The sequence below is a fragment of the Tursiops truncatus genome, chromosome 2 (assembly GCF_011762595.2).
Source record: "Tursiops truncatus isolate mTurTru1 chromosome 2, mTurTru1.mat.Y, whole genome shotgun sequence".
Classification (NCBI taxonomy): domain Eukaryota; kingdom Metazoa; phylum Chordata; class Mammalia; order Artiodactyla; family Delphinidae; genus Tursiops; species Tursiops truncatus.
In genome coordinates, this window is record NC_047035.1 from 148,369,508 (window position 1) to 148,388,564 (window position 19,057).

Genomic DNA, 19,057 nt, shown 5'->3' on the forward strand with positions numbered 1-19,057 from the left:
GGAGATATGGGGATATATGTACATATATAGCTGATTCACTTTGCTATAAAGCAGAAACTAACACACCATTGAAAAGCAATTATACTCCAATAAAGATGTTAAATAAATTTGGTGTTGTGTACATTTTAAGATGATTATATTTATAGAGAAATTAGGTACACTAGTAGCATTTGATGTTCAACTTACAGCAACAATTTCTATATTTATTTATAGAAGAATAAAAGTATATATATACTTTTTACTTTTATACTTTTCTATCTGCATATTTGTCTATGTTTATACATATATGTTATGTATAAAATGTTTATTTGGACATTTTACCAAAATAAAAGAATATTTTGTCTTTAAAGGGTTTATATATGTAAGATTATTAATATATGAAAATTTTTTTATAAAAGGATTTTATATGTATAACATTGTATATACAAAGATCATTAATATATATAAATAAAATTTTATTATTTTTTTTCCAGATTTTAAAAAAGCATAGTTATTTTAGGAAATACACAAAACATAAAAATATATAATAAAATATACTACAAATAAAAGAGTAATAATAAATACTAAAATCACCTATAATCTCTACATACTCTATGTCTCAATCCTTGATTTTTCTTGAAAAATACATTTACAAACTCTGACCTTTATTATTATTATTATAATAAAAATTCTCATTATTGTAATTTGTGAAGAGGCAGGCAGTCACACACCTGCTAAATCTTCACCCACTGTGCTATCCTGAGTGTCATTGTTGAAAATGGTTATAAAGTTAGACAACTACATCCTCCTGCTATTTTTGGTACTAAACCAACATGTACCATATCTGAGGTGATAAATCATGCATCTTTTCATTTAGTGTTTTAGCCAATAGAAGCGGGGTTTGAGAACGCAAATCCTGACCAGCTACACACCTACATGTGTTCATCTGTCCAGCATCTAACCTCAGGCAAAAATGCTTCTGAGACATTAGGAAAGGAAAGAAAGGTTTCGGGGACCTTTGACCAGTAGCAGTGATCAGAACCTGAAAGGCATGACTTTTCAAGGACAAGTTCTGCCAGCTCAATGGGTTTCTTCATTTTTTTTCTTCCCTTATTAGCTATGTGCATGGCAGTTCCAAAATCTGACTCACCACGTTAGAATCACCTGAAAGTTAAAGCCACCGTCTCCAGAGTGTTAACACCACCTACATGGCACAGAGATGCACCATCCAGTGAAAGCCTAGATGAAAACGTAAGTAATTAGAAAATAATAAACCTGATGCTTATTACTTTAAAAGTAAGCTATTTTTAGAGCAGTTCAAGGTTCACAGTAAAATTGAGGGGAAGGTGCAGAGATTTCCCATGTATCCCCTGGCCCCCCACTGCCTCCCCACCATCAACATCGCCAGCAGATGAGATGTTTGTTACAATTGATGGAGCTACACTGATACATCATCCTCACCCAGAGTCCACAGTTGACATTAGGGCTCACTCTTGGTGTTGTACATTCTATGGGTTTGGAGAGAGGTATCATGAAACATGTCCACCATTATATTTCACAGTTCTAACAGGTTTTTTTTGAATATTTTGGATAATAGTTCTTTATCAGATGTGTCTTTTGCAAATATTTTCTCCGAGTCTATGGCTTGTCTTCTCTTTCTCTTGAAAGTGTATTTCACAGAGCAGAAGGTTTTAATTTTAATGAAGTTCAGCTTATCAATTGTGTGGATCATGGATCCACGTGGATCATGTCTTTGGTGGTGTATCTAAAATGTCATTGCCAAACCCAAGGTCATTGAGGTTTTCTCTTGTGTTACCTTCTAGGAATTTTACAGTTTTGTGTTTTACATTTATGTCTACGATACATTTTGAGTTAATTTTTGTGATGGGTGTAAGGTCTGTATGTAGTTTCATTTTTTTGTTTGTTTGGGGTTTTTTGCATCGTCCAGTTGTCCCAGCACCATTTGTTGGAGAGATTGTGTGTTCTCCATTATATTATCAGTTGATTATGTTTATGTGGGTCTATTTTGGGGGCCTCTATTCCATTCTAATATTATGTTTGTCTATTCTTTTACCAGTTCCTTACTTTCTTGATTACTAAAGCTTTATAATAAGTCATGAGTGCTTATTACTTTTTAATAGTAGTATAATTCTGCAATGAGGAGTTGTAAAGCCCTGAAATATTTTTTTCAATAATTTAAACTGTTCACTTATTGTTCTAATATTTGTGTTCTCCCTGAGAAAGCTAAAATACTGCCCTGTCTCTCCTCTGTCTCTCCACGGATGCCAGGAGTAGGATTAAATACATGTTATAACCTAATCAGTGGAGAACTGGTCACTAATAGGACTTATAGGAAACATGATGTGACCCAGGTTCATAAAAGTCTGTGCATTAAGTTCTTACAAAGGCCATGATGTTTGCTTTCCTTGGTGGAATGATGGACACTGAAACATGAAATGGAATTTTATTTCTCAGCAGTGTGAGGAGCTGTGAGTGGACAGGGCTTGAATAAAATACAAAAGTACAAGTTAAGCTGTGTGCTTAGCACAAGGCCAGACATTTTGAGGAAATTCAAAGGAGATGCTTCTCAAACCCAAATTTCCTCATATTTACATATGCACTGTAAATTTACATATTTGACAGGCACTGTGTTATCATGTAACCCTATACGGTATTTCAGGTAAATGACAGGAGGAGTCGATTTTCAACTCTTCTTTTTTTTTAAAAAGAACGGAAGTAGTTTCTCTTATCAGTAGGTGAGATCAAAAATTAATAGCCCTTTCCTTTTAGAAAAGATTTATTCACCTGCTACCATTTCTGAACTTCTAAAACATAAAGTGACAAATACAAGTCTCATAAAATATCCTGGTTCTGACGCACAAGACAGCAGAGCTCGATAACGAATACTGAACGGGAACTGCGGCCCCAGAACCACTCAGCCAGAAATGAAACCTGCCAAAACACTCTTTAAAAAGGAAGGTAAAGAAATGCTTTTCAGAAAGGATCTTTTAACAGTCAAAGGCCATTCTGTCATCCTGCAGAAATGCAAGGAAGACAGGGTGTATTCTCACACTTGGCTATACCATATCCTGCCCAGATCATGCCTGAACTGTTGTTTTTTTCCAGGATGACTTTTTCCCACTTATTTTTAAAGGGAATCATATTTTAAATACAAATATGATTAGTGTAAAACGGTAATTGAGGTGAGACCATCTTACAAATTCATTCTCATGGTCTCAAAAAGCCAGAAAAAAAAAAAAAAAAAAAAAAAAACTATGTCTTTTAGGGGAAGGGCACTTCTCTTTCCAATGCATTCTTCCAGTTCTTTTTTTCTGTCAGAAATGTCTCCCTTCTTCTTTGGAAGAAAAATAAATGCTAATTTGTATACCAACACATAGTACTCGGTCAGAGGCCTTTCCTCCCAAGCACATTAGCCTATTGTGCATCTGAATGATGCTGTGGACCCACTAGTGACTTGTGGTGACCATTCATATAAAGCTGGTGCTTCACACCAAGCCCTTCAGGGCCCCTACTTCATCAGGAATCTGTTTTGTGTGCAGATTTCTGGGCGGAGAATAAAAACTTTCTTTATCATCAAAAACACCTTTTGAGGTTTTCCACTTGCTTCCTAAAAGCAAACGTTTCTTCCCCTGCCTTTACGCATCTTCCCTTTCCTAAGACACTATTTATTTACAACCTTTATTCTGGAGGCTTCCGCACACTTCAATGGCCCTAGAATATTAACTAGTTAAGGTCTGTTTCATCATTAACTTTTTCAAGGTTGCAGAAATTTCAGGTACAGGGACCACCTGATCAACATATGCTGTGTGTGGAATGTCCCTTTATTTCAATTCCTTGTCAGGAACATTTCTGGAAGCCAAGTTGAAAAATTTTAAAACAGCTCTAGACTTCAATACCTGCAGATAAGGATTCCACTGCTTCCGTTCCAGCCACAGGGAAAGGTTTTCCTGGACCCCATCCGAGGCAAGGACATCTCTGTGCAGCTTTGTCAGGTGGTCTGTTTCCCATCAACCACAAGGGCCAGGCCCTGCTGTGCCCTCACTCCCCACCCAGCCCCCTGGGGAGGACACACCGTGCATCACGCCACTTCCAGATGCCTTTCAGCTCTACCTTTTATCTGTGATGTGAAATGGAAGTATTTGAGATTAATCCAAGTGAAACGGATCTCAGGGAGGTGAAGTCGTGGGGTTCTCTCACCTCCCTTCACAATCGTGTCTAATTGTTCTGCTCTAGCATGAAGGATAAGCACCTAGGCCCTCATCTGGGGTTGTACCTGGTCTCTCTGTGGGCTGTGGGTGCAGGTTTAGCTCTTGACTTTATCCTGCATGTGATGTACAGACTCTCTTCTCTCAGCCCAGAGAGGCTGGCAGGGGACCCTCTCCAGGACTTTCCCTGGCACAGCGGAGGCATCATTGTTGTGCTTTTTAAAGTGCATTTGATACTGTTTAGTTATTAGTGATACTTCAGGTCATCGGCATTGTCATGGACAGAAGCCCTTTGACTCCCTCTCTGTTCCCTCAGGTCATTTCCTTTCTACTGGCCCCTGCTGAAAATCACTGCTGGTGGGACATTTGCAGAGCTTCTCTTCCCAGTTTCTCCCTGTGCACTCTCATTTCATAGTGGAACACACATCAGTCCACCCACAGGCACCCTTGTCTCTTAGGGTCTAGTCCTGAGATTTCAGACTCTTGGCTCTTCAGAGAAGAGAAGTTATTTGATGGAGTTGCTCCATAATATGTTTCACGACATTGTACTCTATGAAAAAGTTGCAGTTACTCTTGAAAGTAAGAAGTAAGTGCCCTAACCTACGTAAGGCGTACAATCTTCCCTTAAAGGATGAGCTTTGCGTGGAAAACAGCCACAGCTATGTGCCGGACATACGAGGATCTGTGAGTCAATCCATGCGAAGAGGACTCAGGCTCGGGGAGGCAAGTTTACGCAACGACAAGCCAAGCTATACAATGACCACAAATCTTAATATGTTGACCAGCTGTTTAACTGTGATTAAGGACAGATTAATAAAACCATGGCCAGATCTTACCCGATACAAGGTTCTTGGCTTTATTTTCTCTCCTTTCACATATTCAGTGGGGGTCTGCAGCTTGGAGGTGCTGCCAGCCTCTGGGCAGCGTTTCTCCCCACTCTCTGCCTCCAGATAAAACTTACAGCTTTTGAGAACAGTCACGTAGTAAGGAGTGGGAGAAAACTAATCAGAGAAGCCTGTCCCAGCTAATATCTTCATACAGTACTTACGTTCATCAGCTCACTCTTCTCATCAATCAATTAGTCTAGGAACAATGGCACACCCAGTAGGTGTAGTGTAATTGCAAAGGGAGGGAAAATAATTAGGGAAACATTCCATGATTAAGGATTTTGCATCTCTCCAGGATAAATAGACTAATACAATGGAAATGATAGCAGGAAAATGAAAATGTCTCATTTAAGTTTGCACTTCTCTGATTACTGGTGTTAATGTGAGGTTCAGTGAATATGAGTTGGAGGAAGGGAGATTCATAAGGGTTGGAAAAGCTCACATGTAGAAAGCAAACTGAAGAAAAAATTTAATCTTGCACAATTTGGAGGTGAAGACCTTGAAGGCTAGTGAAGTGGTTACGGGCAGAACTGGACCCTAACCCAGGTCTCTTATCTTAATCAAGTTCTTCTAACCTGTAAACAGCAGAAAACTTGGCTTAGAAAAGTGAGATCTGAGCTAAGCGTTGATCATGGGAAGGATTCGAAGTAGAAGATTATAAAAAATCATTAAAAAGCAAAAGCAGGCACTGAGAGTGAGTAGTGATGGAGTCTGGTTTGCGGGTCATGCAGCCACCAAGGGGATGAGGAACCTGCAGACTTTGGATCCAAAAGTTGGCTCTACCAAGTCCAAAACCACCCCCAGACTTCAGTGGCTTCCCCCAGACAACCTGCTTCTTCTGGAATCACACATGGACAGCATATCGGGTTGGTTCTGCGGCTCTGCCCCAGGCTGCCACTCTGTCCTGGACCTTCTCATTCTAGAAGCCAGGTGGAGGCATCCTTCATCTAGAACACGTTATACTCACGGCTAAGGGCAAAAGCAAAACAGTCAAGATAAAGCAACCAATATTTTGAGCGCCTGTTCAGCAGTGGCGAATGCCACACAGACTCACAACAGTCACACCACCAGCCTGACAGTGGGGCGAGGTGGGACATTCCATGTCCAGCGAAGTGACAAGACAGTCCTGGGGTGTGGGATCCTCTCACAGGGACGGGAGCAAACAGTTACGTCAACAAAAGCCCCTGTAGCTTGAAATACATCACTCATCGTCTGATTTTACTTTTAACTGATGCCTTCCCTGATTAGAGCAATAAAATAAAGTACCAGAAGCAGCTACTTTATTGTGCATTTTGTCCATCTGCAATTCCAGGCCCCAGCAGTAGGTAAGAAAACATGCAATTGAACATTGTTCTATAACTTTGTTTCTAAACTTGCATTATCTGCTGAAAATTTTTCCTAGTGAATTTCTGTCACATTATTGGCAATTTTGAAATAAAATTCTCAAAAGATAACTTCACTTTTACACTGTCGACTTGATTTTTCTGCCCCCCCCCACCCCAAAATAAAACATACATGTGATGTCCATTTTTTCTACTGCTCTGCCCTACATGGAGGTCGTTGAACACTGAGCTGTGTCTTTCCGACCGTCCAATTTAAGATCTAACAGAGTTAAACACAGTTTAAACAGGGATTGCCTCAAGCATGACTGGATTCACAATTAGAGTGGAAAAATCTAAAGACCAAGTCTATAAAAAATTTTTGGAGCAATTGATAACAAGAAAACTAAAAGGTCTTTGACAAGAGCCTGGCGTTTTTCTCAGGGTTTCATTTTCACAAATGCTTTCACATATGTCAAGAGATTCAGAGACTTGACAACCACTACTCTTTTGGTAACCTAGGAAACATAGTCAACAATAGTCTTTTTGGGCAATTGTGGAAAATAAATTTGTATTAAAAAATAAATACTTCTGTTTCTCTTGTCTAAGCAATTATACCAATTAGATTGAAAAATCCAGGCATTTTCAATTAGCATTTACTACCAAATGTGTATCTGCAGATATAACAGAAGGTAAATACTGATTTGTGAAACCAGAATAAATTGCATGCTAACACTCCACAAGCATGGAGTTAGCACAATATGTTAGCATTAGTATCTAATTCTTACTATTTTGAATTGAAACAATCATTGTAAATTATGTGTTAGTAAAAATGTAAGGGAAACATTTGGAAATGAAATATGTCAAGTTGGGCTCAAAGCAATTAGAAAGCAAAAAAAAAAAAAAAGATTTTCTTTCAACTAAGAAGTCTGCAGGAGATCATAAAACACGCTAACTTCCTATCAGCAGTTACTCGTGAAGTGTGCTTTTCAGGTCTGCACACCTAGTCTACACCCACGCATTAGGATGATTTGAAGAACAGATTGTTCGTGGATTTGCTGCTGGCTTGTATACACAGCGTTCACAACTAAGGGCTAGGCGGTTGCTGCCCAGTCCTAGACTTAGGGGAAGCCTAAATTCAGACAGTCTCACAGCACAAGGTTTATTTCTCACTTACTCTGCATGTCTGTCACAGATGCTCCCTGGAACAGAGAAGAAAGAGGAAACAAGAAAAATTGTGCACTGGCTCTTAAATTTTCCTGGATGAGACAAGTCACATGACTACACCTGGCTATCAGACCACAGAACCGGCCGTATTTGGACTTTTCCTTAAAGGACATAAAAATATGATAATCAGTAGAATAATCGGGATGACAGTGTGTTTGTGTAAATGTATATGAGGGCAGGGCCGCTCTATCACAATCATCGCTATTTGCAGTTATGTGAACGGTGCCTGACATAAGCGATAGCACTTCAATTTTTTGTAGAATAAAGGACAAGAAAAGATTAGATGGAACGAGTATTCTTATATTAATAGCCTCTAGATGCTTGTTTTCTTTTGTTTGTTGTTTTTTTTTTTTTTTTTGCGGTACGCAGGCCTCTCACCGCTGCGGCCTCTCCTGTTGCGGAGCACAGGCTCTGGACGCGCAGGCTCAGTGGCCATGGCTCACGGGCCCAGCCGCTCCGCGGCATGTGGGGTCCCCCCGGGCCGGGGCACGAACCCACGTCCCCTGCATCGGCAGGCGGACTCCCAACCACTGCGCCACCAGGGAAGGCCCTGCTTGTTTTTCTTTTAAACTAATTTAATTTATTTTATTTTTGGCTTCGTTGGGTCTTCGTTGCGGTACACGGGCTTCTCACTGCAGTGGCATCTCTTGTTGTGGAACACGGGCTCTAGGCCCACAGGCTTCAGTAGTTGTGGCTCATGGGCTCTAGAGTGCAGGCTCAGTAGTTGTGGCACATGGGCTTAGTTGCCCTGCGGCATGTGGGATCTTCCTGGACCAGGGCTAGAACCAGTGTCCCCTGCATTGGCAGGCAGATTCTTAACCACTGAGACTCCAGGGAAGCCCCTAGATGCTTGTTTTTACACTCTCTTGAAAAACAGAAAAAGAAACCATAACTTCTGGCATGGACACCCTTCCAGGGCCCATGAGGCTGCCCTACCAATTTTCCAAAGTTCACTTGAAAACTTGGCTTTTCTGATTGACATACACCTCCAAGACCTCTTTTCCACTTCATACACCCACCCCAGACTTTCTGGTTTATTTATTTTCTTTCTCCAGTGTCATTTTTAGGAGATGTGAAATAAACTGAGTACAAATTACAAATTTCTATCTGGGGAAGAAAGGAGAGGGTTATATGTTGAATACTTGAGGAGATAAAGACCATTCGTAGGAATCAAATCAGCATTTGAATCTTCTGATTCCTTAGCAGGTCAGAAGAACTGTGCAAATTATCTTCAGATAAGATTAAAATATGATATGAAAATATGCATATTAGTGGGTATATATGGATGAATTACTTGTACAAAATTATAAAATGTTTTAAATTTAAATTTGGGGGCTTCCCTGGTGGCGCGGTGGTTGGGAGTCCGCCTGCCGATGCACGGGACACAGGTTCGTGCCCCGGTCTGGGAAGATCCCACATGCCGTGGAGCGGCTGGACCCGTGAGCCATGGCTGCTGAGCCTGCGCGTCCGGAGCCTGTGCTCCGCAATGGGAGAGGCCACAACAGGGAGAGACCTGCGTACCGCAAAAAAAAAAAAGTTAAATTTGGTCTTTAGTTTTAATTGCAAATTGTTTTAATACAAGATCGTCAGGACATAAACAAGCAATGCTTATTAGGTTGTTTTTTTTTTTAAACATCTTTATTGGAGTATAATTTCTGTACATTGCTGTGTTGGTTTCTACTGTATAACAAAGTGAATCAGTTATACTTATACATATATACCCATATCTCTTCCCTCTTGCATTTCCCTCCCACCCTCCCTACCCCACCCCTCTAGGTGGTCACAAAGCACCGAGCTGATCTCCCTGTGCCATGCGGCTGCTTCCCACTAGCTGGCTAGTTTACATTTAGTAGTGTGTATATGTCCATGCCACTTTCTCACTTCGTCCCAGCTTACCCTTCCCCCTCCCCATGTCCTCAAGTCCATTCTCTACATCTGCGTCTTTATTCCTGTCCTGCCCCTAGGTTCTTCAGAACCATATACTTCTTTTTAGATTCCATATATATGTATTGGCATACGGTATTTATTAAAATTATGCAATGAGTTTCTTGCAGACACAAATATATTATTTCGAAGGGGATAGTTAGTTTTTTCCCTATTTTTTAAATTTAAAACTACATAGTTATTCATAATAACTATTGTGTGCTCTCAATATGTCACCATTTCTTTTGTAAATCCCCACATCATTAAAAACCCCTCCAGGTTAGACTTCCCAATGAGAGTGTATTTGCGTATCTCCCAATGTGACAAAAAGTTACTTTTTAGGAACCCAGGAAATGAGAATTTGGCAGTCATAAGTTATTCTCCTTTTTCTTGTGTGTGCCAATTTCTTTCTTGTATAACAACACAAGAGAAAAGACATTTAAAACCTAATATGGAGATGGGCTCTGGGCTCCAGAAGGGTGGCTGATCAGCTCTTGCCCAGGTCATGTCCGGCCCATGACCGGTCACTGCTGGGACACACTGGGTTCAGATGGAGAGCACAGCGGTTGTGACAGCACCCCTGACCCAGGACGCATGCCAGCCGTGTAGCTGACAGGGTCTTGGTGCTCTGGTCAGGTTTCAGGCCTGAGCCTCGGAGGTGGGAGAGCCTAGTTCAGGACGTTGGACCACATGAGAGACCTCCTGGCCCCACATAATATCAATCGGCGAGAGCTCTCCCAGAGACCACCATCTCGATGCTAAGACCCAGCTCCACCCAAAGATCAGCAAGTTACAGTGCTGGGTGCCCGATGCCAAACAACAAGCAAGACAGGAAAACAACCCCACCCGTTGGCAGGTTCAAGTGGATCAACCAGTGTGGGAAGGGCACACTTATATTGCTCATCCCCTCTGGTGAAAACCAGCCCCTGGAAATCACAGGACATTTCGTGTGGTGCAACTAGGTAATAAAATGAAGGCAGGGGAGTAATGAAGGAAAGTAAAATAATTGGTGATTTGGTGGAGTAGTTCCAGGTGTAATTTTTTGGACATTTGCCTAAAAGTTGTTGTACAGTCTTTTCAGTATTTTAAAAAATGTGTTTAGGAGAGATGCTGAAGGTGGATCCTTTCCCTCTAGGAGAATGCACTGTTAGTATTCTCCTAACCTCCAAAGCGTCTTACTAATCTCAGAAGCTGTAACGATTTAATTTTCCACAGTGCATATTTGAATTTGTAAAGAGATTCCATTCACAATTGCATGTTGTCACCAACAAAGTAAATATATAGTTGTTTTCTCTGGACTGTAAGCTAAGGAAATGAGCTGCTAAAATTCTCTCAATTTAATTAAGCAGCAGTGTCAGTACTTTCTGAAACCCTCCATGGGGAAAATGACAGCAATTCAGAGCAAGTGCAATGGACTTAGATTCTAAACTAATAATGGTGTCTGGCGACCTCATCATTTGCTCTTTTATTTTTTCAGCATTATGGGGGAAAAGGAAAGGTTTGAGTTAAAATTAAAAAGAAGTAAAAGAAAATGTGAAAGGCTTTAATCATTTATCAATCGTTTCTTCCATCTGCTCTCCTCTTCACGGAAATAAGTGATTATAATTGATATTTTTCTATGTTGAGTCTTCTTAACTAGAAAGTCCAGTGCCCACATGGGTTTATAACAGTATTATTACCATCAGTCCAAAGTGTGAGCTTCACTGATAAGGACATGTGTCTGGATTTCTAACAAGTAATGATGCCTTTTGATCAACAGTTTAAAAATCTTCAGGTATTTCCTTTTACTTAGTAACATAGGGTGACTGAAATAGCTACATTATTTGGATTACAATTTTAAAATATGTTTAGAAAATGTGCACACAGTGGGTGTATCTGAAATTCCATAAGTCACAAAATGTGTGTGTGTATGTGCTTTTTGAAAAAATAGCTTACAACCAATTTTTAAACATCAACACAACCCATTAAAGATGATGCTATTTTAAGTCGATTTTCGCTTTTTGCTTTTCCAGTATTTTTACATCTCTAATTATGCATCAGTTTTGGTTTCTCTAAAGAAGCATTTTGCTCTGAGCTGGATTTATTAGTCAAATTTTATCTGTAGGAGTCTACTTTTTACATTTACTTACCTCATAGCTCCCTGGGGACTTCTATCATTGTCAGCATCATGGAACAAACATCAGTTGGGGACCAGACTTATCTCTCTCTCCCTCCCTTCCATCCTTCCTTCCTTTCTTCCTTTCCTTAATTCCTCCTCCTTCCCTCCTGTATTCTCCTCTCCCTCCCTCCCCCCTCCCACTTTTATTTTTTCTCTCTCTTTTCTTCTGTGCTACCCACGGCATCACTATAGGAACAAAAAGGAGACAGCTGTGCTCTGGATCACTCTACTCTGAAGGATCAACTACCTGCCTCATTATCATCTAAGACAGAGTAGAGAAGCCTTGTTATAGAGCCATGACAGAGTCCATTTGTGATTCCAGGAAGTTCTGAGATAGCTTATAGAACTTCTCAAACAAAATCATCTTTCAAGAGAAAACAACAAACCTGAAAGTGGAAAGGGAGAGTATTAATATTCTAATTCATGAATGAAAAGGGGGGTCAAGAAGAAATAGAAAATCTGAACAGAGCAGTAAGGAGTAAGCAGATTGAGTCAGTAATCAAAAATATCCCAAGAAAGAGAAGCTCAAGACCAGATGGCTTCATTGGTGAATTCCAACAAACATTTAGTCGTTTAAAGAAGGATTAATACTAATTATAAAAATACAAAAAAAAAAGAGTATGTGCACAACTTAGTCTACAACATTAATAGTTAATCATACCAAAGATTTGAATGTAACCTAAAAGACTAGTAATAGGAATTTGGTTAAAGTATAGCCCTTCCATAATAAAAAATAAAAGAATGTATTTATCAAGTGGGAAAGATGCTGAGGAAAAAGTATTTACCTAAAAAAAAGATGCAAAGTAGCTTCACATTATTATCTCATTAAAAACATATAGATTATGCAAACATTTAAACATATATAAACTATATATAAACATATATAACTATAATGTATAAAAAGGCCAGCCTAGCATACACTGTTGTCATTGATTATTTCTGGGTGTAATGTAAAGACTATGAATGGTTTTTAGTCCTTATTTTCTTTGTCTGTATTTTCTACAGTGAACATGTGTTAACTGTCTGATAAGAAAGAGTAAAATAACTCCAAGAATTAAAAAAGAACAGTTCTTCTCAAACTCCTCCAAAAACTAGAAGAGGAAGGAACACTCCCAAACTCACTTTACAAGGCCGGTGTTACCCTTATCTCAGACAAGGACACTATAAGAAATGTAAATTGTAGGTCAATAGCTCTGATGAACATAGATGCAAACATTCTCAGCAAAATACTGGAATACCGAATTCCACAGCACGTTTAAAGGGACCATACCACATGATCAAGTGGGATTCATCCCTGGGATGCAAGCATGGTTCAACATATGAAAATCAATAAGTATGATTCCCTACATTAAGAGAAGGATGAAAATCATATGAGCATCTCAATAGATGCAGAGAGAACTTAAGAAAATTACCCAGAGCTGAAGGAGACATGCATGAATGCTGAAATTGAAGAGAACACTAAGCATTATGCAACATACAAAGGAGGGAACCCTTACCCAATGGGAAATTGTCATTTATGGTGCCAGATCTTCACCTTTACCAGCGTCTATGACATTTTCCATTTGACTTTGCAATTTCTCCCGCTAAAGGGGTTAAATATATTTCCCGGCTCCTTACCTTTAGATGCGGCTGTGTGACTTACTTTGGCCATGTGGTATGTGCGGTGTGCGTGATGTGGTGTGTGGTGTGTGGTGTGTGGTGTGGTGTGTGTCTGTGTGTGTGTGTGTGTGTGTGTGTGTGTGTGTGTGTGTGGTAAGAGTGGCATGTCTTACTGCTTGAAAAATGCTTGCACGACTGGACTTTCTATTTTGTGCCCCTCCCAGTAACATCACAAGAACATCTGTGGGGAAGTTCATTAATCCTGGGAGGACAGAAGGCACATGAAGCAAAGCACAGCCTAGACGCGCTTTCCCTCAACTCACCTCCAGAACAACAAGAATAATGATTATTGTTTTCAACAACTAAGTTTTGGGTAGATTAGTTGCAGAATATTTTTGTGGTAATAGAAAATTGAAATCCCTAGACTCGATCATTATGAATTTAATGAATACTAAATTTAAAGTGTCCTAAAGGCTTCTAGGGGTGAAGAGATAGAAAGAACTTTAAAAGATATTTTTACAAACAAAAAGGAATAAGATTTTTCATTAGTAAGAATAAATGCTAGACTACAGAGGAATGTGACCTTCAAATATGTGAGAGCAAATTGTTTTTCTCCTAGAAATTTATATGAAGCAAATCTATCAATCAAGTTCACAAGATAAGCCCATATTCAGTGATGTAAGGGCTCAAAATATAAACTCACATGTTTCCTTTCTGGAAAAAAACCTAAAAACAAAAAATACTTGATTTATTCCTGCAAGGGGGAAAAAAATCAATAAAAAGAAAAATGTGACATATCAAAAACTATAGAAATAACTTAGGATTCCAATGAAAGACAACTTTAGTATGAGAGATAGTGTGAAGGCCTGAAAAGCAATTGATCTAAATAAGAAGAGAGTGTCAATGTCCTCTAAAAAGAATGGCTTTGAAAATAGAAATAGAATAAAAATTTAAAAATGGGTAGAAGATCTGAACAGTCTTTTTTTCCAAAGAAGACATACAGGTGGCCCACAGGCACATGAAAAGATGCCCAAGATCACTAATAATCAGGGAAATGCAAATCAAAACTACAATGAGATATCACCCCACACCTGTCAGAATGGCCATCATCCAAAAGATAAGAAATAACAAGTGTTGGTGAGGATGTGGAGAAAAGGGAACCCTTGTGCACTGTTCGTGGGAATGTAAGTTGGTGCAGTCACTATGGAAAAAAGTATGGAAGTCCCTCAAAAAATTAAAAAGTAGAACTACCCTCTGATCCAGCAATTCCACTCCTGGGTATTTATCTAAAGAAAATGAAAACACTACCTCGAAAAGATCTTTACCCCTATGTTCATTACAGCATTATTTACAATAACCAAGACAGGAAAGCAAACTGTGTCCATCAATGGATGAACGGATAGAGAGAGTGTGCCATGTATAATGGAATACTCTTCAGCCACAAAAAGAAGAAAATCCTGCCATTTGTGACAACACAGCTGGACCTTGAGGGCATTATGCTGAGTGAAATAAGACCGGGAAAGGCAAATACCATACTAGCTGAACACAAACTAAAGGAACAGATGCTTCCTTGTCATGTGGCCACACATGACAAGGAATTCAGTCTTTTACAGAATAGATTGTAAAAGTCACTACACAAAGAGAAGGCTTTAACAATCAAGAGCAGCAACCTCTGAGAATAGAGGAGAATATGATTTCCAGAATTAGCACATTATAAAATTCAACAGTCCAGTTATTAACAACATCACAAAACATTAAAAAAAAGAGAAAGCATGGCCCATTCAAAGGTGAAAAATAAATCAACAGAAGTCATCTATGAAGAAGCAAAATACTGGATTTATTATTCAAAACTTTAAATCAACCGTCTTAGGGAATTCCCTGGCAGCCAGTGGTTAGGACTCAGCGCTCTCACTGCTGAGGGCCCAGGTTCGATCCCTGGTCGGGGATCTAAGATCCTCCATGCAGTGCAGCATGGTCAAGTTAAAAAAAAAAAAGCAACTGCCTTAAATATGTGCAAAATGCTGAAGGAAACCATGGTCAAAGGCTAAAGGAAAACAAGAGAAAACATGTATCAACAATATAAGAATGTCATAAACAGATAGAAATTATAAAAAGGAAGCAATTACAATTCTTGTATCTTAGATTGGGTGATGGTGGAAGTAGTGTCTTGACAATGTCGAGAGAACAAGGGTTAGTTAAGCAAAGTATGGTTTGGGCGCAGAGGAATCAGCGTGTGCAAGGGTGCTGGGGTAGAAGGGACTGGGGGTTTTGAGTAACTCATGGGGTGAAACGGGACTCGTCCTCAGTGACAGTGATGTGGTGACCTGGAACAAACCTCCAAGTCATGTGAGAACTTTGACGTTTGTACAAAGAGCCATAGGAAGACATTGAAAAGTTCTACCCACTGGATAACAGCCGTGCTTTGTCGTAAAAGGGCTTGATGTCTTCATTGTGGCGTGTTATTTTCAGGAGTGGAGATTCGAACACCAGTGAGCACGTTCAGTGAGGGGCCTGAGAAGATCTGAACAGCTCTGGGAAATATTTAGAAGTTAAAGTTGACTGGACTTAGCAGACATTTGTTCATTAGGGTCATAAGAAGCTGCTGTCAAGGTGTCTGTCACATTAGAAATACCTCTGCACTGCTACCATTATTCATGATGTTGTTATTACTTATTATGATGATGATTATTACATTACTAACGCTCCTTATCATCATTTCCTGGTATTAGCTTCCATTTTCCCATACAAGGTTCAATGCTAATTGCTCTGTGATGTTATTTTCCTTAATCGTTAGAATTCTTGGTTTCAGCACAAGATGCTGTTTTTAGTTCTAAAAATCATGAGTTTGAGGCGCCTGTGAAATAATTGCTCTACTTTTATGAAGCTCAGCAGAGATTTCTGACCTAGAGATTAAACGCACATAGATTTTGATTCATATGGTAGGTGTCTCTCTGCCCTTTGAGGTCTGGATATAATTCCTCTGAGCCATTCTTCAATTTCATAGCTTCTGAGGAAGAGAAAATCTATCTCAAGAGTCTATGAACTCATCCCCCACACTAAACTCAGCTGTCCAGTGTGGTTTTATCATAGAACTTGCTTTCTAGCAGGCACATGAAAAAGATTTGGCAGAAAGGAGAACGTGGAAGTTTAGTTATGTTTACATAAGAAAAGATGCATTTGTATATTACAGATATACTCAGAGTAATAAACAATCTGAAAAGGGGAACCAGTGTCTAAAATAGTCCGTTTACATGGATCAGCATATATATTTTATTTCTCCCAAATTTACTGAGCTTCCTCATCCTTGCCAAAGAAGGGGAGACTGTTACGTTGTCATCATTGTAAAGACAGAGGCAAACGAGGGCACTTAGATGAAGACAATGCTAATGTAAAAACTAAATTACAGGGCTTCCCTGGTGGTGCAGTGGTTGAGAGTCTGTCTACCTGCTGATGCAGGGGACATGGGTTCGTGCCCTAGTCCGGGAAGATCCCACATGCCGCGGAGCGGCTGGGCCCGTGAGCCACGGCCGCTGAGCCTGCGTGTCCGGAGCCTGTGCTCCGCGGCGGAAGAGGCCACAACAGTGAGAGGCCCTAGTACCAAAAAAAAAAAAAAAACAACTAAATTATAAGGAAAGAATTCATGGAGACTTAGAGGGAACACTTTGTGAAGAAACAATATAAATTATTTTTGAAAGAATAAAACATTTTCCTACAAGCAGTCTTTGGTATTTCAACTTCACATGAACTTGACTAAGATGTCACAGAAACTAATTTGAAGTTTTGAAAGATTAATATGTTTTAAGTGCAATGAGGGTGTTTAGTAATATTTTAGGATTTCAGAAGCTTTAAAGCATCAGGGATTCTTATTCTTGAAAAATGCTGTTTATTTAAATTATTTTCTAAGTCATCTGTATGGCTATTTAGAAGAATGTAAGATATTTTATTCAAAGGAGTCAGTCCTCACGGTGTGTGTTTTTCTGGGCATTGGTGGCGGGGGGGGACAGTTTGCAACAATAATTGTTTTGAATTTCCAAGTATTTAGCTTCTGCATGACCCCAAATCATGCAAATGTATATTTTTTTAATTTTTGAGAGCTTTTAAATTAATAACCCATGAGATGCCATCAATAATACCATGTGAACGAGGTATTTTTGTAGATAATAAGAACATGAGTGGATTAACCTTTAAGTCTATCAGGCTCTCCTAATGATTAAGCGAAGATTAAACAGATTGGGGGAAATATTGCTTTTTATGTTAAAATGTCGCATGAGATTGACCTGGCAGTATATTTCATTCGAGCAGAGAGTCTGTACTTGCTGATTTATGTATACATGAGACCAGTTTGCTTCCATTCTCCTTTCAACTCTTCCAGTGTCCCAAAGAAGGTGGGAGGGAATAGAGGTGGTATTTATAAAGCAAATCATAAGGTCAGTAGACCGGGCAAAGAAGTGAACGGTCTTGGCACTGACAGTAAAAGCAGGATGTAAGGCAAAATCAGCAACATCAAATACCTAAAGAGTGCCAAGCCTGGGTAAGACCTGATTCTCACTTTCCATGCACTGCAAAAAATCTGTTTTTAAGGAGGATTTCAATTAGATGTAGTTAAAATATTGTTTCCTAGTAATAAACGAGAAACCGTCTTTTAAAAAGGTTTTTATTATTTCATAATAATAATTCAATTACACAAGTGGTTAAGCTTTGCTTTACAAGCTCTAATAGCTTAAAGGTGTTTCTGATGATTTAATTATTGATCAGAATTTAATATTGACCAGAGTTAATAACCCCATTATTGGACACTCGATTTTAAACAAGACACATGAGCATGTTTATAAATATACTTATCGCTTGAATGATAAACATGTGTGTGTAAATATATATATTTACCTCTTGAATGGATATAAGTAGATGGGTGTGTGACTAGCTCCTGAGAGTTTCCCATTAGCTGCTTTTATGTAATCATTTTATTATTCATCTTTGTGGGTTTTTTATTTTTTGTGCTCTTAGTAAATGTAAATGGTAATCTAATTGTAATTTATAGCATTCATAGCTATAAATATCAGCTGCTACAGGCTCTTAACTCTAATTCCCAAACTCAACTGTCTTTGACAACTGAAAATTTTGTTGTAACTCTCTGTGAACACTAATGGGCTGAATTAAATGAGGCTGTTTATGAAAGTCTTGCTGTACCCACTGAGTGCCAATATCTGCATGTTTCCCTGCGGGGATATTAATGTGCTTGATTCTACGTTGCTCACTCAGACCTTTCTGAGACCTTACTTGCTGTCTGTTTCAGGCAGTGTATCATCATTCTAAAACCCCCTACAATTCTGGGCTTTGGACGTCATCTGACTCCCAGGGTTTCATAGAAGGAATTCTGGATATGAATCAGGTTCTCCACCAGTACAAATGGTCCTGTTTAATAATTGAAGAAAGAGAATAAATGATTATTCCCAAATTAGTTTTAAAAGAAAGAAAAATAATGATCACAAGTGAAAGGATAAATAAAAAATCTACCATTCTACCTGAACACTTCAACACTCCATTCTCAGGCATCAAAGTAATTGTAGATGAAAACTCATCCAGGATTTAGAGCAACAATATCTACCAACTTGACCTAATTGACATTTATAAAACACCCAGCCCTGGAACAGCAGAATGCACATTATTTTCATGAACACATGGATTATTCACCAAGTTAGGCCATATTCTGAGCTACAGAACAGCCACGTCAAATTTAAA